This window comes from Sinocyclocheilus grahami, unplaced genomic scaffold (assembly GCF_001515645.1).
Source record: "Sinocyclocheilus grahami isolate Dianchi unplaced genomic scaffold, SAMN03320097.WGS_v1.1 scaffold637.1, whole genome shotgun sequence".
Classification (NCBI taxonomy): Eukaryota; Metazoa; Chordata; class Actinopteri; order Cypriniformes; family Cyprinidae; genus Sinocyclocheilus; species Sinocyclocheilus grahami.
Genome location: NW_015505816.1, coordinates 483,114 through 511,096, shown reverse-complemented (window position 1 = coordinate 511,096; position 27,983 = coordinate 483,114). Strand labels below are relative to the sequence as shown.

The window sequence follows — 27,983 nt, the reverse complement described above, 5'->3', positions numbered from 1 at the left end:
ATTCCTAATTGCATCTACTTCCGGAAGGCCAAATAAAGTGCTTTTGCTTTTGCACTGAATCACACAGCGTCTCCCTGACATGGCTGCATCAACACTACTGCTGTTCCTGAAACCACGCCTTCTTTCTTTGCGTGCACATTTGGGCGGCATTATGCTAATATTTCCACATAGTGACGTAGATATGTGGGGGCATGTTAGAACGAGCCATTTTAGGTATGTGTGGCTGACTTTGAACTTTTATAAAGAATATCTCTTTGGATTTGAGACTTTAGTCTTTGCAACTTTACAGATCTTCTTTAAGCACCAAGAGCTTGTAACACTCCAAAGAGAAAGGAAAACTTGAAATCGCATCATATGACCCCTTTAACCAAATACTTTACATATTGGTAACCAAACAGCTATGGCGTCTTTTGACTTCCATTCTATAGACAATAAATAAATAAACTAGTGCTGTCAATCGATTAAAAAAATTAACTAATCACACATTTTTTTCCTGAAATTAATCGTGATTAATTCCACCTAACATTAAAGTTTTTAAATATACTTTTATATTGCAATAATATCCGATTCAATCTTCAAATTAATGTAGAAACAATATAAAGATAGTATCTTTTTAATGGCATCTTTTTTATAATTGAAGGCTAGTATCAGTATCACTGATATACAACTGAAATTTTTATCCCCCTAATATTTAACCATTGCCTATATCCATTCAACATTACAGTATAATTGAGCGCTATCAATTTTAACATTTATTAGACTTTAAAAAACAACAATTTCTAATTTAAGTGAACTTAAAAGAATCTTCACATAAACCCATTCTAATAAATGTCATATTTACCTGTGCCCTTCAGCAAGTAGGAAATATACATTTACATTTAGTCGTTTAGCAGATGCTATTATAAGGACAATAGAAGCAATCAAAATCAACAAAAGAGCAATGATATGCAAGTGCTATAACAAGTCTCAAAACAAAACTCTAAAAAAAAAGTTAGCATAATATACAGAAATTGAATATGTTGAAAAGTTATCAAACACTAAATTCTAAATTAAATATAGATGAATCCTTAAAGCTACAAAAGTTATTGATTTTTCTTTTGTTCTTTGATGAACAGACATTACAGCAGCTGGGTTATTATGTTCCCTGCAAACATGTCCCTGCGGGGCCCATAGAAAATGTTAAGAGATGTTGTTGTTGTTTTTTTAAAGTGTACATTGCTGATGTTTTTTGCAGAGATGTTACGTGTATGTATGGCCTATCAGGGCTCCAGACTAACATTTGAGAGCAGTGGCACCAGCGCCACTAAGTTCTACAGATGGTGGCGCCAGGAGCAGATTTGGTAGCGCTGGGGGTGGTGTGCGGGAGTATAGATAATTTAATCATAAAATTACTATTGTTTTGCATTAATAAGTGCAGTTAATAATAATATTACGTTAATTTATTGTTTATTTTTCTTTTGTTTATTGTTTATACAGATTTGACAGTAAAGCACAAAGCTTAAGTTAAGATGCATACAACATTTACTTTTATTAACAACAGGTACAGGTGCCGCTGCTGAACGTGACGCTGATCTGACACACATTGTATTTTCTCACAGTGTGCGCCACCACATTTGTACGTGCAATTGCACAGCATGCGCTACGAGCACAGTATAATGGCTGACAGGACAGGAAAATTCACTTTCACTGACATATGGCCTGACAAAACCTTACCTGACCGCAGTTCACTGTTGTTCTACTGAAGCTCCTCGTCACCTCTACCATTTTCTGCACTCATTTTACTCACACCTGTCGCTGAAGCAAAGTTGCAGTGCGCATCTGAAAAGTCTCCTGTTTCATGTGGTCATAAAGTTGTTCTGTGTCTAAATAAATGCAATTCTTATCAAGAAAAAAGAGACAGAAGCAGCAGTTGTGAGTAGGGTTGCCAACTAGCTCCGCTCCTGCATTAATTGTGTTAAATTCTTTTAACACATTTAAATTGAAAAAACAAACAAAAAAAATCGCCAGCATTAACACACTAATTTTGACAGCACTAAAATAAACAGATATTTTTTAAAATCTCTTCTTTTGTTTTCCACATAAAAAGTCATTTTCAGTTTAAATATTACAACTCAGCTTTGTCATTTTTCTGGAAGTCCTTCAGAAAGTCTTAAGTTCTTAAAGTCTACAGAAGAAAGTAAGTCATACAGGTTTGGAATGACATGAGGTTGTGTAAATGATAAATATTTATTTCATTATTCATTTTCATTGAGTAAGTAGGGCTGTGCAAAAACTCGAATGCGATTTTCATGCTCATCTCGTCAGTAAAGCCGCTCCTGTGATTAGTAGTAAATCTCCAGCACGTGCTTTCAGATGGAGCGGCATTTACTACACAGAGCCGTAGTTCACTGACAAGCTACGCAAAATCGCAGGCGATTCATTGCTGATTATGAACGAGATTTTGTGTAGCTTGTCAGAGCTCACCAGTTCTTCACTTATAATTCTGCAATCTGCCGTAAGCAAGAAGACGAAGAAGAAGACACGTCACACACCAGCTGTTGAGAACGCGCTCAGGATGCACTCAGGACAGTTTGGACATTGCGGTGAAAATCAGAGGTAAAAAACGATATAAATACTGTTCAGTTTCTTGTACAGACCGATCGTTTTGAGTCTTTACACATCAATGTATCATCACGAGCCGCAGGGTTTAATTTGGTTTTGTTTGTGTATGTTTTTTTTACTCTCAAAGCCGTGATTCCCATCCACTTCCATTATATGACTGACAGACTGCAACGGTTTGAGTTAAAAATCTTCGTTTGTGTTCTACTGAAGAAACAAAGTCACCTACATCTTGGATGCCCTGGGCGATAAACATCAAATTTTCATTTTTGGGTGAACTATCCCTTTAAATGGCTTTGTTAGACACTATGCCACTGACTGACTATATTCACAACACAGCACAGCCTTGAGTGCTTTATTGGTTTTCTAAAATAGTTAATGCATATCAAAATTTAAATATGAAAGAATTAATCAAAATGTTATTTTATTAGGGAAAAGTTATTAAACAGACATCCTTCTGCTCGAAAATTTATCTTACACTAGTGGGTCATGACCCAAAAATGGGTTTAACAAGGTTAATAATTGGCTTCATAGCTGCCGAACAGTGATATACACAGTAGGTAGGTAAGAAGTGTGTAGCATCAAAGCTGTTAACATATTGTGCACTTTAGCACAACAGGAAATATCTGCTTTGTAATTCAGAACAAAAAACATGTTCAAAAATCTCCACGTAAATCTAAAAAGTCAGCAAGAAACATTTCCGCTCCATTGATTTTATAACCATTGACCCCTCGGTGCACAAACGCCACAGAGTAAACGGCACTATCTGCATCCCCTTTCATTCATCCTTTCTTCACGTTGAAAAAAGCTCTCAATATACTTGTAACATTAACCCTCTATGGACACCTTGGCAATTGAATCGCCATTGGCTAGAACATTTTTTTGTTTACTCGCCAGACTGAAATACTATACTTATATATATACAGTATCTCACAGAAGTGAGTACTCCCCTCACATTTTTGTAAATATTTTATTATATCTTTTCATGTGACGACACTGAAGAAATGACACTTTGCTACAATGTAAAGTAGTGAGTGTACAGCTTGTATAAATTTGCTGTCCCCTCAAAATAACTCGACACACAGCCATTAATGTCAAAACCACTGGCCACACACAAATTGGGCCCAAAGTGTCAATATTTTGTGTGGCCACCATTATTTTCCAGCACTGCCTTAACCCTCTTGGGCATGGAGTTCACCAGAGCTTCACAGGTTGCCACTGGAGTCCTCTTCCACTCATCCATGACGACATCACGGAGTTGGTGGATGTTAGAGACCTTGCACTCCTCCACCTTCTGTTTGAGGATGCCCATCCTCGGCCAATCCATCACCTTTACCCTCAGCTTCTTTAACAAGGCAGTGGTCGTCTTGGAGGTGTGTTTGGGGTTGTTATCATGTTGGAATACTGCCCTGCGGCCAGAGGCGGACAGTAACTAAGTACATTTATTCAATGCACACAGACTGAAGTAGTTTAAGTCTTTGGTTCTTTTAATTGTGATGATTTTGGCTCACATTTAACAAAAACCCACCAATTCACTATCTCAACAAATTAGAATATGGTGACATGCCAATCAGCTAATCAACTCAAAACACCTACAAAGGTTTCCTGAGCCTTCAAAATGGTCTCTCAGTTTGGTTCACTAGGCTACACAATCATGGGGAAGACTGCTGATCTGACAGTTGTCCAGAAGACAATCATTGACACCCTTCACAAGGAGGGTAAGCCACAAACATTCATTGCCAAAGAAGCTGGCTGTTCACAGAGTGCTGTATCCAAGCATGTTAACAAAGTTGAGTGGAAGGAAAAAGTGTGGAAGAACTCACTGGCGAGTAAAATCTATTTATTTATTAGCCATTGGCTAATATTATACATCATTTAGTCACCCAGAGTGAAGATTTAGTCGCATATGCGAGTGATTTACTCGCAATGTAGAGGGTTGAGCATGAAGACATCTGGCCAACACATGGACCTCACTTAACGACGCCTGAGAAAAAAGAAAATTAACAGGCTTCACAAACAAAGGCCAATTAAAGAGGGTTCCCTCCCTGATGTAATTTGCAGCCGAACAATGACAGAGCAAACAAGTCGATGTTAAGTTAATGGGGTGTTTTGCTTTAAGTCTGATTTTGGCTATCAGAAGCTACAAGAGCTGGATAACAGGACAAGGCATGTGTGGAGTTAAAAGACATCGCTGCCAGATGCCTTTCTGATTTCCTCAGGGATTCCGCTCGTGAATGCTGAAAAAACAAATTTTAAGACGGGACGAGATACTGAGGCTTTTTGGTTTCCACATGTAAATGTAAATAATCAGGTGATCTGGGGACAGAGAGACAGAGTATGGTGGAGATAGATAAGAGTTTAAAGATCTTTCAGGTTTTATATGTAGCTCTAGTGTATGTGGGGTTCACAATGTGGGTTGATTTTGATGTGACGGTGAATGGGGTGTGTGTGAGTTGAGGTGAGTCAGGGGAAACCCCTTCTGGCAGGGAGTCCTGGTGGTGACACAGAGCTCCAGAACAGCAGGCATCCTGCCAGACGGCAACGTGCCAACTCTCTTCCTCGCTCTCCCGCACTCTCCCCACTCCCTACCGCATCCCTCAAACATTTCTCTCTATCCGAGCATTTTAATGTCTCTGCTTTATATCTCAATCTTTTATTCTTTCATTCTGTCATTCGTTCAGCATTCTTACTTATGCGCTTCCTAGAATGACTGTTACAGACGCAGTATGAACTTGGGTGTGTGAACTGAGAACTGGTATTTTTATTAAAACTATATTTTTGTTTAAACTACTTTTTACATCGCATGTTTTTGGCAAATGCTTGAGATAAGCTGCTACTTATTTCTTGGTAATAACTGCACCAGTAACAAAAACGTGAACAATACCAGTCATGAGTTTGTTTCCAGAATATATGTTTTTAGTGGCTTATTGAATAAAATTTACATTTATGCATTTAGCAGACACTTTTGTTCAAAGCGACTTACAGTGCATTCAGGCTATAAATTTTTTTTTTTTACCAGTATGTGTGTTCCCTGGGAATTGAACCCACAACCTTTTGTGCTGCTAACGCAATGCTCTACCACTGAGCCACAGGAATAAAATAAATTTATTATATACTATTAAAAAGTCTGGGGTAAAGAAATCTATACTTCTATTCAGAAAGGATGCTTTTAAATTGATCAAAAGTGGCTGTAATTTATAATGATACAAAAAAAATCCTATTTCAAATTATTGCTGTTCTTTTGAACTTTCCGTTCATCAAAGTATCATGAAACAATGTTTCATAAAAATATTATTGAGCAAACCGTTTTCAACATTGATAATTTCTTGAGCAACAAATCAGCAAAAACATTTCTTTAGAATCATGGGACACTGAAGACTGGAGTAATGATGCTGAAAATTCAGTTTTGCTTCACAGAAATAAATTACATTTTAAAATATATTCAAATAGAAAGCAATCGTTTTAAATAGTTTTTACTGTATTTTTGGTCAAATACATGGTGAGTATGAGAGACTTTAAAAACATCAAATAATCTTATCAACCCCAATCTTTTTACCAGTAGTGTGTATATATAAACATATTCACACTTCTTAAACTTTATATTTACATTGCAAGATGCTAGTTATACTTCAAAGTAGATTAAGTCTAAAAAAAACGTTGCGAACCATGCCATCACAAGTAACTGAAATAACCTGATGTTGAAACTGTTGCGTTGCGTTAAACCTTTAATCATAAACTTGTGCAAACTTTAATCACCTCTAAAATGTACATTTTTACTTTTATGAGTTAAACCTGACAATAAAACGTAATTACTCACTCACAGAAACATCTGAACTTTTATTTAGACGTCTCTAATCAAACGGTGTTTCAAACAAGTGTAGATTTTATTTTGAATGACGAGAAAATATGCACACTAAAATCTGCTCTCTGTTTCTTCTCTCCCTTCGTTCTCTTATAGACGCAGTCAGCAACAAACAATCTCTAAGTTAAGCTTCGTCAGCGCCGCTTAAAACAACAGGCATTGTTTCCACTACCCTTTTGCTTACAGATATCGGCAACACTTTACAATAGATTTCTCTCTCTCTTTCAGCATTTCCGTCAATCAACTCCGAAGTTAGCTCATTTCTGTTTATTGCAGGAGAGCCCACTTCTCCCTTCTTTCCCGTCTGGATTTAGAAGGATGTGCAGTAAAGGAGAGATGAGGAGGAGGGGAGAGTCAAAGCGGTAAAAAATAACATTCCTGCATAAACAAGCAGCAAAAATGGTTGCGGAGCAGAACGCATTCCTCATTTATTTCGAAATGTGATCAGTTTCTGCATCTCACCGCCGGACGCTCCGTCAGAGAAGTGACAGCCATGTGTTTGTGGGACAGTGACATAGACAGACATCTGCTCATTCATAACCCAAACAACATCTCTTTTGAGAGGCTGCTTCACACTGGAGCATTAGGTTCGGATTGAAGTCTGTCTGAATGTCAGAGTCACATACTCTGCTCTGAAATCCTGAAAATACAGACAAGCACAGTGAAAACTCCCAGTATCAGCACTCCCAAAATCAGATGAATTCATATTTTTATATGTAAGAAATATTCTAATGCAATTTTAATATTTTGTATTATGATATTTTATTACTTTAGTCAATAACTACATATCAAAACACATTTTAATCCTGAGCATTGCAATAAATAAAATGATAAACTGTTATTTTTTTAATGCAAGCAATTAAGCTTTTGAAACAGCTGGTGAGCATTTTCACAGCAGTGTTATTTTAATATCATTGAGATACTATTATAGTTTTTATTAATATTCCCATTTTAATGTGCTTTAAAATATAATTTATTTTAAATTGCCATAATATTTCATAACATTACATTTTTTTTTTCCCCTGTATTTTCTGATCAAATAAATGCAGGCATGATAAGCATAAGAAACTTTTTTAAAAACACATAAAAAATCTTAAGTATTAAGTCACTTGGGTATATTTGTAGCAATAGCCAAAAATACATTGTATGGGTCAAAATTATAGATTTTTCTTTTATGCCAAAAATCATTAGGATATTAAGTAAAGATCATGTTCCATGAAGATATTTTGTAAATTTCCTACCATAAATATATCAAAACTTCATTTTTGATTAGTAATATGCATTGCTAAGAACTTCATTTGGACAACTTTAAAGGCGATTTTATCAGTATTTTGATTTTTTTTGCATCCTCAGATTCCAGATTTTCAAATAGTTGTATCTCAGCCAAATATTGTCCTATGCTAACAAACCATACATCAAATAACAAAGCTTATTTTATGGATGGGCGCTTTTTATTCAATTTCTTTTGGACAGATGCATGCAACACCCGCTGAGTGCCATGAAACAGCTTGAAAGATCAAAGACAATTTTTAATATAACTCCGATTGGATTCGTCTGAAAGAAGAAAGTCATATACACCTAGGATGACTTGAGGGTGAGTAATTTATGGGCTAATTTTCATTTTTGGGTGAACTAACCCTTTAAAACTGGTTTTGTGGTCCAGGGTCACATATAGTTTTAATTTCATTTCAGTTTGAGTACTTTTATGGTATGTTTTTGTCATTTTATTGACACATTTTACAGACACATGTTCTGTTCTGTGTGTGTAAAACTGAGCTTCAGGGTCTGCACCAGAACCATCAGTGTAGATATTTGATGACTTATCACAGAAGAACAAGCGTGAATTGTGATGCAGTGAGGTGGGGCCCTTCCATAAGCAATCTCTCGCAGCTTCTCTGATGACAGATAGAGATCAGCTATGCATTACAACTCGCTCCTCGCTCACACACACACACACACACACACAAAGACGTGTGTATTGATGTAAGCAACAAAGCTCTGGTGCACGAGTTCACCGTACTGATGTGCAATGAAAGTCCTGCATGAGGATAAAGAGAAAGAAGAAAGGGCCGTGGAGAGAAAGAGAGTGATGTGTGTGCATCGGGGGGAGGACTCCCCGTAGGCTGTGAGGTGAAAGACACCGAGGCAGAGCAGTTATTCATTAAGACGCTGCTCTCTCTTCTTCTATTCTATCCTTCCCTGGAGCTAAAAACACTTGTTCTCCCTTCAATGGCCGTCTAACCCGGGGTGGTCTTCCAGCCCACTACCTACACCCACCAATCAACACCACAAACGCTGAGCTGCTGTGTGTGTGCGCATGTAGATAAATTCCTTTTCATGCACAAAGACATCAAAAAGAAGGAACTTTTGATACTTAAACTGTTAAGTAGAATTTATTATTAGAATAAAATAAAAAATGGAAATAATTAAATGTTAAAAATAAAATTATATGTACATGCATTAAATGTATATTACAATAAATAATAATAGTCCTTATTAAGAATAATATAAATGATAAATTCCGTAATAATATAGATATTTAAAAAAAATTTTTTTTTTAATATATTTATATTTATATAATGATAATGATGATGATGATGATAATAATTACAAATATTAAGTACTGTTATTATTGCCATCATTACTGAAATATTACTAATAAAAATATATGTACATATTAAAAGTATATTGCAATAAATAATAATAACAATCATTATTAAGATTAATATAAAATTATACATTAAATAATAATATAGATATTAAAATATAATTTTTTTTAAAATATATTTCTATTTATATAATGATGATAATAATAAACAAATATGAATTATTGTTGTTGTTGTAATCATTCATTGTATTATTATTATTTTATAAATTGAATAAATAGAAATATTTATAATGTTTTGATCTTTAGATTTAGACAGTTTACTTAATATTTTACACAATAATAATAAGAGTATGCATTATTATTATTAGAACATGCATTATAATTATTTTTGTTATTATTCAAAATATTTTTTAATTATTTAAAAATTAAATATTTTTATATATAATATTTTTGTTGTAGCATAAAATAATTTAACTATTTATTATTAGTATGAATTTAATTATTATTATCCTTATGTTGTAGCATAAGGTTAATTTAATTAAATATTTGATTTTACATTTTTAATCAATAATAATAATAATAACAACAACAAGCATTATTATTATTATTAGAACATGCATTATAATTATTTTTGTTAATATTACAAATATTAAAATTTTTGTAGTAGCATAAGGATAATTTAATTGTCACAAAGCAAAAACAAATCAATCATTAAAAATCAGATTTGCATAATGATTATCAGACACATCAACATTAAAATAATCTGTATCGTTTTAGTCAAAAACATCAGTCTCTAGTAGAAAGACCTGATCAGGACAAACTTTTTGTGTGTATGTGCGCAACAGAGTGTAACGGGGCACAGAGGGTGAGAATGTCTTTCTGTTAGTCTGTGCGTGTGTTTGTGTGTGTGTGGCTTGATCGCTATGTGCTGAAAGGGTTTGGGTTTCACATGAACGGTGAAATAGTTAACAGACTGCTGCCTCAGTCCTGCTCAATTCAATGTTAACCTACACGCACACTGATGCTTTCCATGCTTTATGGGGACATTCCATAGGCATAATCTTTATGTTATGTATTATACGTTTTTATACTGCACAAATTGTATTTTCTATCCCATTACCTTAACCCTATTCCCTACACAAAACTTTCTGCACCACGAAATAGTCCCCATAAAGTAGGGAATACCAAGACCACATATAGGCTACACACTCACTCTCATAACTTAGTATATAGTACACTTGTATTCGCAACTTTCACTTGTACGTATATTTTAAATCATAAATATATTTTATCTTCTTAAACATTGGCCACTCTGTGCCTCGATTACATTTCTACACACTCTGGAGATTCACTGAACCAACTTCATGAGGTTGCAAGATTTGTGGTGTGGGCATGAACAATACTTCAAATCACATGCCCTGTTGAGGAGAGATGTGATTTAACTTCATGATTTCTGCCTGGCAAACAACAGGCGAAAACATTGCGCAAAAAATCCACAAACTCACACCGAAAGAGAGACCTGAGCCATATCTAGTTGGGAGGGACATGTGTTAACTGTAACACAACCCCACCCCCTCCCCACAACCATGTTTACTTAAACATGACAAATTAAGTAGCTCAAATCATTTCAGCACTGATAATAAAAATAAATGTTTCTTGACAATTCAGCTTTGCCATCACAGAAAATGTATTTTAAAATGTATTAAAACTGTTATTTTAATTTGTAATAATACGTCACAATATTACTGTATTTTTGATACAGTTCTTAAAGACTTTTGAATGGTAATGTATATGTACAAACTATTAGATTGTTGAAAAACTTAGTTTAAAAATTAGATGATGCTGTAGAGCAGGGGTTTCCAAACTGTGGGTCGTGGGTCACAGAGTGGGACATGGTGGGTCGCACAAAGTCACTTGGCTGCAGCTAAATTTGCGTTTCAATAGCACACACACTCACACAGTTCAGTCTAGGGCTGCACGATATAGCCTACCAACATTAATTACGAATTGCAATATCCTTAGTGCGATTTTTGAATCACAAGTCCATGATTTAAAGGGGTCATAGGATGCCCATTTTCCACAAGTTGATATGATTCTTTAGGGTCTTAATGAAAAGTCTGTAACATAGTTTGGTTAAAATTTCTCAATGGTAGTGTAAAAAAACCCCTTTTTTTTTACCCTGTCAAAACTAAAAGAAAATGTTGGTTTTGTCTATACTACTAGGTACTTATACTATATTGACTGGGTTAAATAGAATTGCATTACTAAAAAGAGACAAATACAATTTTCATTGACTAAAACTAGACTAAATGTCATCAGATTTTGTCGACTAAAACTAGACTAAAATGCTCAGACTTTTAGTCGACTAAAACTAGACTAGACTAAAAAGAGTATGAACGTGACTAAAACTAATAAAAACTAAAATGACAGTTTCACACAAAGACTAGACTAAAACTCAAATTAAAACAGGCCGCCAAAAACAACACTAGGTAAGACACCAGTCCAGTCTGTGCTGAAACGCTACTGTCAATCAAACTATCGTGGGAGGGGCCTGTATGTGTGAGATCACACAGATCTGAGATCGGCTCGATTTGAGAAAGGGGAAAACATTTAACCAGATTTTTACAAAAAAAACACTGGGTGGATTTTTATCATTATAGGATGGTTGTGTACACACACTGCCAACACACATTTCAGTTCAAACAACTCGTAAAAGTGCATGTAGCATCCTATGACCCCTTTAAAACATGCGTTGCGAAGAAACTCGCTCACTTCACTGTGCTGTATTCTGCATGAGATTGCATACACCGAAAAATTCAAATGTTACGAAAACGGTTTCAGGTATGTTCATTCATTTCTATCGTCTGTTTGAGTCGGTGCTGTTTTCGTTCTTTGGCTACCCACCAATAAGGAAACGGTCTGTAAAAAGCATTTTACATGTATGGGGTGAGCGGGGCAGAAACGCGGGGTTAATTGTAACACAAAAAGATTTAAACATTTCCACATACTAGCATAACAAAATGGACAACATTACATATTATTTCCTACCATATCAACTCTATACAGAGAAAAAATGTGCCAAATAATTTCAAAAATCTTTTATTTTTATTTATTTATTTAACCACTGAGCTAGGGCTGTCACGATTCGTTGATTTTATTCGACTATTCGATTTTTTAAAATCCTCGGCTTCATTTTGCTCGCGTCGACTAACCGGCAAAATACCGGAAGTGGCGCATTTCACAGAAGAGAATGTATAAAACACATTATTAGTCTGTTTTCCATGCATGATATATTAAACCTAAATAATTAAGCATAATTGTGAATTCACAAATGCTACGATTTAATTAAATAATTATATACTATGCAGTTCTAATACAGTATATGCGCTTTAATTATTTCCATGCGTGTAGGTTATGTACATGCGGCTCCGTTCACAGTAGTTCCACAGGAACTGTTATCATTTATATGTGTGGAGCGTCTCAAAATCCATCGCTGCATGTTGTTGTGAGTTTGGGTTTATTATAACGTTCATCTGGGAACGCAACGTGCGGCATTTAATCAGATTTGTAAGGTAAATCATTTATAAATCTAAGCAAACACAGGAGAATACATTGCGGTTTCAAAATAAAAGCTTAAACCCTCATTCTGAGTTTACACATTTTGATGTCCACATATTCATTTAATTACAGTGACTATAGCATTTCTGTCCTAAATAAATGGCCAAATATTAAAGATTAAGTGGACATTTAAATTAAATGGTGCTTGGTCAATATTAAACAAGTATTAGATCGCACAGCAATGTGTAAAAATAATCATCAGGCTGTTGGCGCCCCCTGCAGGCCTTTGTTGTAATGCGTAATGTACATTAGCTCTATTGTTAGTCAGCGTGTTACAAGTTTATATGGACATGTTTCATATTTTAACGTCTGTAAACAAAGAAATTAAAACGTAAATATTAGTAGTGAAATTTTACAGTTGTACTATAAAATAAAATGGTTATTTTTCTTAAATACTTGATTTCTGCCATAGGCTATTCAACTTTTAATTAAGATTAAGCTTAATGTCAATTGTTTTTGATCTCAAATATTTTGGTGGGTCGTGAAATAGATTATACTTGTCTAGGTGGGTCGTGGAATGGAAAAGTTTGGGAACCCTGCTGTAGAGTTTATTTAAATCTTCAAGTGAAATCACTTCTTTCTTTTTTTTTTACACTAACAGCTCGATCTGTGACCGAACATCTGAATCTGTTTAGTAGGTCATCGGTTCATTTTAACCAATGCCCATGTTTAACCCAATAGTGTTTGTTGTGTACTGTACTGAAGCTGGCACCTGACAAGACTTTGATACGCAAAATCTGAAAGTGAGATGAAAAAGGAGCGTACATAAAGAACACTGTGTTCTAGAGGACACACAATCTGCAGCATATGACAATGAGTAAAGTTATTCACAAAAAAAGTGAGAAAAAACTGTAATGGCCAAACTCTTATCACCCAACGATGGGCTAATCGCACAGCTTTATCACAATTTATGGTGCAAATGCACTTGCATTCAACTTACTAAAGTGTCAGCTACTTCTCAATTGCAAACTGGAAACGGAAAGTACAGGTGGTCAGATTGTGCCTCAACCTAAAGAAATATTATGTGACACATCAGTGACACATAATTACGCACTTCACCCTAAAGAAGCTCCAAAACGCTGAAAGCCCCTTGACATCTCCCTCTACAGTCGTAAATAACAAGAGTGACGCAATCTGGCTAGGTGTCGATTTTCAGATGTTCAATCAAAGAATCTTAAATAGTTGTGTAGCTTTGAGGAAAGTCCCTCGCCACAGTCAATGCTTCCATTTCATAGATGTAGATAAAAGTAGTGAAGGTACATCTAGTGAAAACAACCCACATTAAATCTGCCTTCGTGACACCAACAAATGTTTTAAATTAGTCTAGCACCTTCCAGAATGTGATGTCGAGCTGAACAGCATGAATCCTTAAACATTTTAGTCTCCTCTGCCAATGCCATGTTTGTCTAGGAATATAGAATTGCTTGTTTTGAGGATTCAGTACACTGAAAGAATGTAACTGTCCTCTGAGACATGCCATACTTTTGGACATTAGTCAAATATCTCGGCCATGTGGTTCTGAGGAATGGAGTGGAGACAGGTCCTGAAAAGATTTCCACCCTTACTACCTGGCCGTGACCCAGAAACATCAAGGACCTCGTGTCCTTCCAAAGGATTTGCAGGTTATAGCAGGAGGTTTATGTAGGACTACTTCTATGTTTATTCATACCTGTTGCACATGGATGCAAGGCTGCATGGAGCTGGCTCTGCACCAGGAACAGAAGAGGAGGAGATGATCCTCTGTAAAATTCCATGTCCGTGGTCCATCACCAAATTCACATTCTTTACAAGGATATTTACGGCTTTACTTCCAGATTTACAGTGTGAAAAGATGCTCAAATATGACCGTTTTTAAATTAGTGTTGCACACAAAAGCAAGAAATTCAACACAAGTAATGCATCCTAGAAAGACTTGACAAACTGTTATTTTCGAGTTAAAAATGAGTCATATGCATTTTAAAAAACAATGAATTAAATTTGATCCTACTTCATACACTGTTTGCTACTTTAATTTAAATATAATAAAGGAATAGTTCATCCAAAAATGAAAATTTGCTGAAACTGTGCTCACTCTCAGGCCATCCGAGATGTAGATGAGTTTGCTACTTCATTGGAACAGATTTGGAGAAATGTACCATTGCATCACTTGCTCACCAAGTGAATGGGTGCCGTCAGAATGAGAGTCCAAAGAGCTGATTAAAAACATCACAATAATTCACAAGCTGCATGTTTGTAATAAACCAATCCATCATTAAGACATTTTTAACATCTTTAAATATTGCTTTCTCCAGTGAAAAGGTAATTTAATCTCAAGCAGGGAGAAATATACACAAATCAAGCACCGTTCGCGAGCAAAAACAGTCTAAAGCTGTTCTAAACAAATATGTTGATGAATTTTGACAACAGGAAATGGACTTTTCACTGGAGAACATGTTATTATGGCTTATGGACTTGTATTTTGGGCAGAGGTGACAGTGTAAAGTTAAAACGTATTTTATACAAGACATTAGTTGATGGACAGGAATGTGGATTATTGTGGTTTTTATCAGCTGTTTGGACTCTCATTCTGACGGCACCCATTCACTTGGTGAGAAATTGATGTAAAGCTACATTTCTCCAAATCTGTTCTGATTTAGAAACACCCCCAGTTTGAGTAATCTTTCAGCAAATTTTCATTTTTGTGTGAACCTTTCCTTTAAAACTGAAATGGAATTTAACTGCATGCTAAATTCAATTCTGAATGGCACACAACCCTGTTGGCTATTATGAATTGTTATTGTATATATCAAAAAAGATCTATGTGGGAAAAAAAGTGTCTCAGGAAAGGCTCTGAGGAAACCTGCAAGACAGCAACAAGTTTATAGCGTAGCAGGAGCCGGGGCTAAAAGTGGTTTATATAAAGGGTCAGAGCGTTTCTCTTACAGTGCAGAGTGTTGAAAACCAACGGTAAACTCAGACTACTGTAATGGCTGATGAAGCTGAGCAGGCACAAATGCCTGAACCTGATGATGAGATTTGACTTTCCACATCCCGCAGCAGATATTTAAACTCAATGTGGACAACAGCTGAATGAGAGGAAGGATCTGCAGCGCTAGCGGTACTAACAGCAGAGGAAGTTCAACAAGAGCACAGTAAGGAAGTTGAGTAGAGTCAAGAAATGTGCATGCTAAATCCTGAAACTTGATGATACAAACAGACAGAATATGAATTGGTTGAACCCATTATTTTCCATCATTCTAAAGGAGTCCAGGGACAATTACTCTGCATTTCAAAATCACAAAACTGGTGATGACACCCATGCAGTGGAGTCATTTCTCACCTGAAAATTATTTATTTATTTTGTAATATTGCTGTGAAGTCTTTCTAAAAGTATAGATATATTAACTACTGGTCACAAGTTTTAGGTCGCTAAGACTTTTAAAAAATATTTTTGAAAGAAGTTGTTTATACTCAAGAAAGCATTTGTTTAATCAAAAATAGTAATCTTGTAAAATGCAAAAAAAACAAAAACATTTAAAATAAATTCTAGCTCTTCGTCTTTCTCTTCCTCTCCTGTTGAATCTTCTGGTTTAGTTCAGCACTTATTTGAAATAAAAAAAACATTTTAAATGTCCTTGTCTGTTTTGATCAGATTTCTGCATCTTTGCTGAATAAAATAATTTTTTTCTTAATCTTCTTTATCTTACTGTGTATTATCACACATTGATGTCTTTTATACCAAAAAATTCCAGGCATATTTGTCTGTGAGTTAAGAGGAAAAAATAACAATTGACATTAATCTCATGTACTTGTTAATAGAAAACAAAAATTCTCAGATTGTGTTTGTCTTTGCTAACCAAACAGGTCAGCTTTGTACGCTAAAGAGCCAATGTGCAAACAGACCCCAGCAAGGCAGCAGCACACAGTCACTGTAATATTCATCGAGACACTGTTAATGTAAGTAAACAATTATGCATCTCTACATTTATTTTGGCAGTACAAACTGAAGCAAGCTGGGTCAAAAAACCTAGTGAACTTACAAACAATTTCAAGAGACATTACAAACCACTTCCAAATGATGTAGAAACTTTTAAAAGAGGACAAACAGAAACTTAAGAGTGGACTTCTTCTTAGAGGCACATTTGTGATACAAATGGTCTTTTATGTTATTTTTTTAATTTTAGTATACTGCCTTTTGATTCCATCTTGAATAACACTATGCTGTTTAACTGGGGGGGATTACATTAATCATTTTAACACGTCAAAAACTCCTTGATCCAAACCTGTGATTTAAAAACAAGTCTATAAATAAATAAAATCTAGCCTCTTCTTATAACATAAATTAGCTAGTTAGAGCAGAGCATCTACATGAGACTGATGTTCATTCAGTGCAGTTTTGTACTGAACATAAAAATAAAAGATCTTGTAACACATAATCGGTGTTACACTAATGAATTATAAAGCATTACCATCTAAAATCAGCTAGTGACCCACTAGTGAACTACTCAATAATCACATCCTTATTAGTAGCAATCGAATCAAAAGATGAACAACATCTGCCTCTGATTAGACAGAAGAGAGCGTTTCACGTTCATCGAATACGGTCCCACTACAGTTAGACCCACAGAGCCAGTCTGGACTGTTTACTATGGAAAGCCATATGGGTCATAATTCGCATGCTTTTCACCGCCGTATCAATATTAAAACGCCGTTTTCATAACGCCGCCAGGCTTTAAATAAGCGCCATTAGGCGATAAGTTAACGGCAGATCCTGCAAGACAGCAACAAGTTTATAGCGTAGCAGGAGCCGGGGCTAAAAGTGGTTTATATAAAGTGGTTTATATATATGGTTTATATAATATCAGAGCGTTTCTCTTACAGTGCAGAGTGTTGAAAACCAACGGTAAACTCAGACTACTGTAATGGCTGATGAAGCTGAGCAGGCACAAATGCCTGAACCTGATGATGAGATTGACTTTCCACATCCCGCAGCAGATATTTAAACTCAATGTGGACAACAGCTGAATGAGAGGAAGGATCTGCAGCGCTAGCGGTACTAACAGCAGAGGAAGTTCAACAAGAGCACAGTAAGGAAGTTGAGTAGAGTCAAGAAATGTGCATGCTAAATCCTGAATCCTAGATGATACAAACAGACAGAATATGAATTGGTTGAACCCATTATTTCCCATCATTCTAAAGGAGTCCAGGGACAATTACTCTGCATTTCAAAATCACAAAACTGGTGATGACACCCATGCAGTGGAGTCATTTCTGTATAAAATAATTTCCAAATTTGCACTCATTCATGACTCGTGTGATAACTTTATGAGACAAAAGCTCATTCAGGGGCATTTTTCCCCCTAGATCTAGAATTGTAAGGGCTGTACTTGCCATCTTCGCGCTCTTGCAAACTGGATGCTCCGACTTGCCGTAGAGTCCTTGTAGCCATGAGAGGTGTGTCCATGTAGATGAGCAAATAAATCTGCATCTTAAGTGGCGGTAACTTAACGTCGGTCGGCGTGTGGCGTTATTTTAACGCGTGGTGGCGTCTGCCGTTAACTTATCGCCTAACGGCGCTTATTTAACGCCTGGCGGCGTTATGAAAACGGCGTTTTAATATTGATACGGCGGTGAAAAGCATGCGAATTATGACCCATATGGCTTTCCATAGTTTACGGCGTATACGCTCAAAATGAACGGCAATGGAATTTTCTCTCTCGCCAGCGTCCGGCAGGTGAAGTGTGTGATAGAGAAAGACATGTGCTGTGAGTCAGCTGCTCGCTAAATGAGGGCATTCAACCACATGGTCGCTGAGAAATATCCTGCTGCTGTCTGATTGGCCGGTCTTCGGCAGGGGAGGGAGGGGCCGGGCGAGCGGGCAGGGAGGAGTCATGTGACCGAATCTAGCAGAGCGCTCGATAATGGGACCCCCACTCACAGCGGGGCGAGAGAGAGTGAGAGAGAGAGAGAAAACGGCCTGGACGAGAACCAAAAAAAACCCTCTACCACACACAGGCTGTGTATTGTTGCCTATTCACTGGACTCCATCTCGGGCCACTTTATCATTCAATTAGGACAGCTTTCACACCACACAGCAGAGAAAAGGGCCCTTCAATCAAACTGAAAACTCCATGCTGCCACTGGAGGGCACACAGAAAGAGACCCACAGTCCTCTCTCTACTTTAATTTCTCTCTCTCTCTCTCTCTCTCTCTCTCTCTCTCTCTCCTCCTGTTGTTGTTGTTCTGGACTTTGTGAGGAAGAGAGAGGGAGGGAGAATGAAAGAGAGGAAGAAAGCAAGCAACAGAGGTCATTTGTTAACACCAGAGCTTCTCTCGCTCTCTTTTTCATTTCTTTCTCTTTGTTCTCTCCTTTTCTCCTCTTCTCTCTCTCTATCCCTTTGAGAGGAAATCGGCATCTACAATTTTGCTATGTTGCCACTGGAGTGAGCTGTGGTTAAACTGAGAATACATGGAGGAAAGAGAGGGAGAGACCACATATTTTTTTTAAGATTGTCCGAAAAGCATCAATGAGAGTGTTACTGTGGATCATCTGCTGCAGAAAACCTCATATTTGAGCTGCAACCTTTCTGAAAATACATTCAAAAACAGTTTTACATCATGATACATGATTCCTTTCATTATTTTTCTTTCCTCCTCCACTCATATATTTTCTGAGTGAATACGGACACCAAGAGTTTCTAGCGATTCTTCTCCTGGTTGCAGCTGAAAACGTGACAATGGATTCGCTGGACCACACACCTGACCGCACACAATGAGACGGCAAGCACCTCGCTCTCATGTGCTGCCAGGAAACATTTCTCCATCAAACTCACATTAAATCACCAGAAATTCATCTTCAACTTTAAATAGCTCCTGTTCAAACAAGCTCTCTGATTTAGAGTTTCACTCACAATATGGTCAACGTGCGAGCAAACATTCACTCACGCTGCTCGCACAAACATGCACTTTGCATACAAGTCCCACGTCAGGAAGCCAAATTATACCAGCATGAACACTTGGAGTAAAAACACCAATGCGCAAACACACACATTAATGAAGAGCTGTGAGCAGCGCTCCAGAACAATAAAGCCAATTTATAGAGCTTCACAAAGTGAATGAGGGTAGGAGAAATAAGAAAACATTTGCCAGAAATTGTCCCTTATAAACCAAATGAAAGACTGCTGTTGCATTCATAAAGCCCCAGAATGCATCATGCAAGTCTATAATCGCAAGACACTAAATAAATGTATCACCTTTTATATACACTAATTTGATGAAAATTGGTATAGTTCAATTAGCAAAGAAAAAGAAGGATTTTGGCATCTCTTAGGTAAAAGCCTTATTTAAACATCAACAACAAGAATAATTTTAGACCTTTAACGGTTGATGTGTTCAATGTTAAAAACCAAGCAATAAAATAAATATTAAAACACTAAAACAAACTGAGCTTTGCTTTTAAAGAACCGCTCATTAAATATAATATAAAAATACAATAGATATAAATAAAATAAAATATAATATAATATTTCTGCTGTGGCATCACTTAATGGGAGCAGCTGAAGGAGGGAAAGAAAGAGAGAGAATATAAAACATCATAAATATATATTTTTCATTTAGGTAAAGACCTCATTTAAACAAAAACGAAAACTGACCATTGGTTTTGAACCGCTCATTATAACATAAAACTATAATAAATATAAACAATACAAAATATATTAAGTATTAAATGTATAATAAGTAAACATATTTAAGTAAATACTTTCAAAAAAAGAGTACTTTGCTTAAGACTTAAGGCTCAACTTAAGCACAACTGAAGCTTCTTCATTTCATACATTTTCTCGGTAACACTTTAGTTTAGGGACCAATTCTCACTATTTACTACTTGCTTATTAGTGCATGCTTTTCAAGCATATTGGCTGTTTATTAGTAATTATAAAGCAAATATTAATGCCTTATTCTGCATGACCATATTTTAGATCTCTTAATCCTACAATACCTAAACGGAACAACTATACCAACTATTAATAAGCAGGAAATTAGGAGTTTAATGAGGAAATAGTTAGTTAATTGCTCCCCAATCTAAAATGTGACCATTTTCTGTGTAAATAAGTCATTGTTGCTTTTTTCCTTATTCTGTGTTGTTCTAGTTATAGTTAATGTATAGTTAAGAAAATTAAGAAAGAATGCAAGTTGGGGTGTCACATACCAGCTTGTTTTTGTAAATGTTTGTTTGATTGCCATTATATTTAATTATATGATTACCAATCAAATCATAGCATACACAACTTTAATTTTCCTTCTTTACTTGCAGTATCCACCGGTAAACGGAGGAACTCATAAAAACACCTGACACCTCACTGGATAACTACTTCTGACCAACACTTTATACATCAATACACAACTAAACAAACCCTCTCTCTAAAGCAAAACATTGCTTTTTCTTCATTATAGGTGCCTTTAATATGTGTGGGACACAACTCAAACGACGACATGAATGATAAATGTTTTCCTCCAGCCCTCTTCTGTGACTCTCTCCCTCGTCATGCAGCTTTCTTTTTCCTCTTTCCTCTGAGTCATCTAATCACGCTCAAGGTCTTTTGGATTCTCTGTACATGACTGTGTGTCTGTGAGCGCTGTGGTAACTGTTTGAGGTTCATAAAGTTGATCTTATTTCACATCCTTTCCATATGCCTGTTTTTGATTGTTTGTTTTCTCATACAGTCACAATCTACCATCAGTTCATAACATATGCTCACTTGTATTTGCCATTTGAGATGTTAGTAAAAATTTGAGCTGTTCTAGTGGATGGTCATTCATGAATCAACCAGCCAAGAACAGTAGTGCACACAATAGGTGTGCATTATCTAATTGGCAGAGTGATCAGCCAATCACAGCCACACAGAAGTACCGCCTCTCATCACGTGACTTTTACGGCTGTAATTCACTATTTCCTCCTCAATGAAAACACAACAAGCTCAAAAGACGCTGCCCTCCTCTGAACCGGAACTGGATTGCTGCTTTGGATAAACGAGTGCTTGAATATCCTTTTTTTGGGTTTTACGGTACTTCTATTACGCAATCAATTTCTCATGTTAATTTTTTGACTTTTTTTATTTTTGGATTAAACTCTGTGCCTGTCACTTGACAGATGCAACAGAAAACCTAATACCTAAATTATTTAATTTCAACCAATTCAAAAGTATTACTTATCTAAATCGAATTACTACAGTTTGAGGGTTAGATAGAAATAGCTGCTTAATGTAATAATTACAGGTTACCGTTTATTACAGTGTGGGATCATTTCTATAATTTCTAGTGAGCTTCCAATACATTGTGTTATTTAATGGCATCTTTTGTCTATTTTATTTGATTTTTGTAACTTACAGAATCCGTTATAAAATGTTTCTTAACAGTGAGGTAATCACATTAAAAGACATTACAAATTTACTGCACAGTAACAGTACAGAACATTTCCTGAAGCAAGACAATAAATTCACAACAAAGATAGCAGAGAGACAGTAGCTTGGAGGGGAAGAAGACCCATCTTTGGGGTGGAAAAATGGACGAGGGGGATCTGAAGGAAGAGAAGGAGGGGTTGCAGCATAAGTGGTGTTCAGTGATGGATAGACTCGGGCCTTGAAAAGCTACACCTGGCTGGCTGCTTTCAAAAGCACAGCTTTACTCATGTACATTGGCACTATGCATTTCAAACATCTAACGTCGTCTTACTATGTAAAGGCGTCGCATACTGCAAGTGCAGTCAGAATGTGTGCCAGCAAAGGAAAAAAAGACACTCTTCTGTTGAGCGTGTGCGACTTGGTTGTGGTGTGTGTTGGCATGTGTACTTTGTGTTTGGACTTGTTTTGCAAAGCTGTCAAGAACATTAGCGTGCACTATTTATGTGTGGGTTACTTTTCTATTACTCATTGTTCGGTTCGCTTGATGACGCTTTCTCCTGCAATTAACGAGCTTGGATTAGCGATTGCTGAAATTGTTGTTTCATACCCGTTCTGAACGCTGTTCTGTACCCCTAACATTCGGTTTAGACCCTGAAAACATTATTTGGTTAGAAATATATATTTTCCTTTCTTTCAGTTTTATCTTCTTCCTTTGTTCTCTATCATATCAAATGCTGATTGATGAGGGAGCTAAAAATAAATACTTCAGTAAAAGTTTAAGGATAATAAACAGTTAGGTACAATAAGTAGTTTCTGACTAAGAAATTGACAATAAACAGTTAGATTTATGATGTTCCACACTGTAAAAACAAAAAAACACAACTTTGTTTACTTTAAGAAGCTAGCTGACTTCTACCTTCTAAATCTAAAATAGTTTGTTTTTAAATAATATTTTTATAACATTTTATTGTATTAAAACTATTGTCATACATTTTTGAATATTTTAGCTAGAATAAAACTGGTTAATTTACATGTTACCACATAAACCAAATTTTTAGGTTATCTCAAAACATTTATTACAGTACAATCCAAACAGATTCAAATGAGAATGTTTTCATTTAAATCAACCAATTTGACATTCCAAGATCAAAATCTTTGTGTAAGAGTACAATATTTGTCAATGGCACGTTATCAATGTATTATTATTTTACACATTATTATTATCTATCTTAATTTCTTGATTGTTTGATGACAAATTCATAAAAATGTAACTATAACATTTAGAGATGCACCCATTGCAATTTTCTTGGCCGATTCCGATTTCCGATTTTTTTGTTAGTGTGATCTGCCGATACCGATTTTTGCCGATTCCGATTTTCTTTCTTAAGAACTATAATCGACAGCATATACAAACAAACTCTACTTTTCTTTAATGCAAAGTTTTATTTTCATAAAAAAAAGTCATTAATAAAAAAAGAACAAATACAAAAATTGCAAACAACAGCACAAATAAATGCAATAGAATAAAGAGAGCTATGAAAGTTTTTCAGGTTAAGTAAGTTTTTATTCAGGTTGGAAATACTACAGAAATTAAAGTAATCAATTGTAAAACAACACATTCAGTGTTATTTTACATTTGATTTTAATTTCTGTAGTCTTCATTGTAAAAATTAAATACAGATTAATGCTTACCATTAAAGTTATAAAACGTTTGGAGTCAAGAGCAGAAAGTGATTTTCTTTGTCTTTTGTTCTTTGATTAACATGACAGACAGCAGCAGGAATATTGGACTGCGGTCCCTTTAAGAGTATATCCACGGACCCAATATACTGTTACACAACATGCGTTCTCTTTCTCAACTATTTAACGGCATTTTGACATCATTTTGTATGTATTTGACCGTTTTAGCACAGTTATTCACTCATTTTGGTATTTGTGGCTAACAAGCTGTTTGAGACTGAGCGTGGCTTGTGCGCTCCACTAATATAGCTCAATCGGCCAAAATCGGCCAATTCCGATCCCTGGCCGATCGATCGGTGCATCTCTAATAACATTACCATCTCTGCTAAGTTAACCATATTATGTGAAAAAGAACTTTAAAAGTACTTTAATACACAACCATTGTGACAACAATAAATAACATCTCTTAAAATGTATTAATAAACAAAAATGTTTTTAAAGAGTAAAAGTTTATAGCATATTTGGAGTTCATTTCTAAGACTTTCTATACTAATTAATATCTGTAATATGCATTTAACATGCAATACACTGTTTCAAATTTTTCGCAATTAATAATATTTGTTGCAAAAGTCTATTTCTACAATCATTCAGGTCTGCAGGCATTCCAAATCTGAATCCCGAACGAATGCTTTTTCATGTGTCTGTCGGTTCGGACATGAATAATTTTTTGATAAGAATCAAATCTGGTGTTAAGGGGCTCGGAGGAGTTATAATGCCCTCGTGAACTTGGCCTGCTTTTATCTCTCTCTTTCTCTCCTCCCTTTTTTATGGGGCAACTTAGTGACCAGGTCAGCTACTGTTCATACTGCCCACATAAACACTCCCCAGCGCCCATTTCAGACATGGGTTTAGACACAACACAAACACATATAACATGCTCACAGCTGGAAATACAAACAAACCCATCGGCTGAACCACAAGCCCATATTACTGTCACAGAACACTTAAATCATAATGCAAAATAAATAGCTATTTTAATGCAACTTGGCACATATCTCAGGCAAGCATCGTCCCTGTTCACTCCTCAATGCTATAAGTGGAGGATATAAGGACTCAGATGAGGGCTGATCCCCATTCTACACTGGGTATTAAGTAGCGTTTGTGCTCTCCAAAGCCTGTCCTACCTATTAACCCCTCTGATGTGCTTTCTCATGATAATCAGCCTGTTACCCACCGAGGAGCATGGAATTGTGGGATGTTTTCAGAGGAGAACCCCCCCCCCCTTGATACACATGCTCGCGCTCTCTCTCTCTCTCAAACTCACACACTGAATCAAGCATGCAAGACGCCTTTTCAGAGAACACATGAAAATTAAACCGCTGAAACGTTTGTTTAAAACATCACACAACATCTCTCAAAATCTCTCAAAGCAGACAAATAGGAAAATGTTTGAAATAACTCATGACGAGGTGTCGAAAAATTACAAGCTCAACAAAATACAACTACATCTGAGATGGAACAAGACCCAGAAATATTTGTAAGAAATATTTTAAGCTCATTTCTCAATTTTATTAACTTATAGCGCACAATTTAACACGCAAGAACACTTGACGTGAAAATAAATTAGCTTTAATCAGTCAAACCCTTGTAAAGATCCTCAGAAGCCAAACCAAAGCCAATGCTGAAAAACTAAATGGTCTCACACATCACAATATGCGTTTCAACATGCAATGTCAGTAACAAAAGCACTGTCTCGTGACGATCTCACTTCCATTTCCTTATTATGTAGCTCGAGGCAGTGGAAGTAGAGGGCCATGATGGAGCACAACCACCAAACAAGAGCTCGTCACAACCTGTTCTTTATCAATCACTGTTAGAGAGCCATCTTTTCACACACATCCAATGAATCCAGCCAAAGTAAAATATTTCATTTTGATCATTTGCAATGCACACAGCAACAAAAAATAACTTTAACACAACACAAACAAGTGCATGAGATAAAAAGGCAAAGCCAATGAAAGCTTTCACTCTGTAATGCACGATGTTTAAAACATCACTGCATATATTTGAGAAAAAGATATCACACAGCTACAGGTGTTTGAATAGTGTTGCAATCATGCGGACTGGTGAATTAAAGATTGGTCACAGTTATGCTTATATATAAAAAAACGATGACAAATTAACTTTAATTACAATTTCTATACCTTAAACCACTTTAATGAACAATGCTAGAAACATGTTTTAAACAATTCATTTCAAGTGTTTTAACTGCATTTTACTTATTAGTAACATTATGAAAAAGGTTAATAATATTGAAAAAGAAATACTTTGATAAACTAAGAAACTTGCACATTGTGCCTTTGATTTCACACCATATTTGAAGCACCAGTTAAACTCAAGTTTTCAGTTTTAGCGGGATGCATATTTTTAGGTATTTGAGAAAGAGATCTACAGGTGTTTAGTGCATGTGACTGGCGTTGGGATGATCTTTAATGGTGGATGATTAATAGATTTCATAAGCATAACTGCGACCAAAGAACAAAAAATGAACTTTTAAATGACTTTTATTTTTACATCTTAAAACATTTCAGTGAGCTCTCTTCTGTGTAAACAACATATTTCGATCTATCAATGAACTTGCCATTTGTCCTTGCAATTTGATCAGTTTTAACTATATTTTCTTCAATTCAATATTGTTATAAAAGTGTCATAAACTCATCACTCAAGGTATGACTTTGAAACCGCTTTGATTTTACTCACAAAGTGAATGCACAAACTTGTTTTCAATTTTGTGGGTTAAATTTGTTTACAGTGTAAACAAAGTTGGCTGATTTCTCACTATGGAACATAAACAATGTCATCATTTCTCAGCAGAGTGATTCTTAGCTTCATCCCTGGAGCCAAGCAATATGTGAACGAGGTGCCCACGCCTCAACCCAGCGCTTGACACTGTTGTTTGTTGAGTACCTCTTGATAGGAATACACAAACAAACAGTTTTTCACACAAGAAGGCATTATAGAAAAGTCACAATCCGCCCAGGAACATCCGATCTGTGGCAAACAAATGACGAGCAACAGATAAGCCATGGAGGTAGAGCTATAGTACGAGACAAACTAGCCTAACATAGTTGTATATTTACAGCCCAACAGTGTTACTTTCTCAAATCAAGCAGTGAACTATTCATAGACAGACGCGTTTGTATAAACCAATGTTTGAAACTCAACAGGAACGGAGCTTCAGCTCGTGTGTGTCCACCACAGCACAGGCATAAATATTCAGAAATTACTTAAAATTCAACTATTCGCTCCAAAGTCCCACCGAACCTCAGTAGACACAGCCGAGCCGATAGTCGATCAAATGCAAGTGTATCGGTTTGTAAACAAAATGCATCCGCAGTGTATTTATCGATGAAGTTTGCGAACGTGCAATTAAAAATGAAATACCCGGAGCCTCGGCGATGTTTCACAAAATAAGCCAAAAATAAATGACGTCGGCTCGAGAGAAAATATCAACAGTGTTATTACTATGAAGGTCTCGTGTATCATCTGCCATATCGATCAGCGGCCGAGCGAGTTATATTAATTATCGGGATCTCATTAAAAAAAACATGCACACATCAGAGCGTGCAGCTACATTATGAGGACTTGCAGAAAAAAACGAGCAGTTGCCACCAAAAAACTTTCCAGCGCCGCATTAGTCAGTTTCACAAGGAACCGCCGTCACATTCCAGCAGCGACTAAGCGCAAACCTACCGTGGGGGCCCCACTCCACCGTTCCCGGTCTTTCTCCTCTTGATCTGTTGTTTTATTATTTTTCCCAATTTTTTTCTCTAATTTTTCTTTTTTCGGGGCCTGAGTGTCTCGCGCTCCTCTGGCTGCAGCAGCAGAGTTATGGGGCGCGCGAGCATTGTGGGAGTGTGACGTCAGGCCACTTTCACAAACTTTTCACAGGGGCTGGTAAACTGTGGTGTGCGCGCGCGTGTGTTGTGTGTGTTCGGGCTTGTAGTTTATTTATCGTTATGGTTAATGATGGATAACGGCGGGAGTGATGAGGCACGTGCATCGAAAGTAAAAGGATTGAGACAGCCGATAGCGTTTTTCAATTATTTAATGCAGGCATGTTTAATGCAAGGTGACTGAGTCAATAAGCAGCTCTTTATTTTATACAGAACGCCGCGCTGCTTTGTAATGCAATGCACATTTCATCATGTCTCTTTTGATTAATCTCTAGTCAAGCTAT

The 27,983-nt window shown here is 36.2% G+C and overlaps 1 protein-coding gene across 2 annotated transcripts in view; it reads right to left on the bottom strand.

Moving 5' to 3' along the window:
* LOC107558237 (zinc finger protein PLAGL2-like) overlaps window positions 1–27,660 on the bottom strand; it is a 39,116-nt gene extending 11,456 nt beyond the window's left edge. For both annotated transcript variants that reach the window (XM_016241866.1, XM_016241867.1), the window contains exon 1: window positions 27,497–27,660. The gene's annotated coding sequence lies outside the window, so the exon portion shown is untranslated. The remainder of the gene's footprint in view (window positions 1–27,496) is intronic.
* Between the last annotated feature and the right edge of the window lie 323 nt (window positions 27,661–27,983).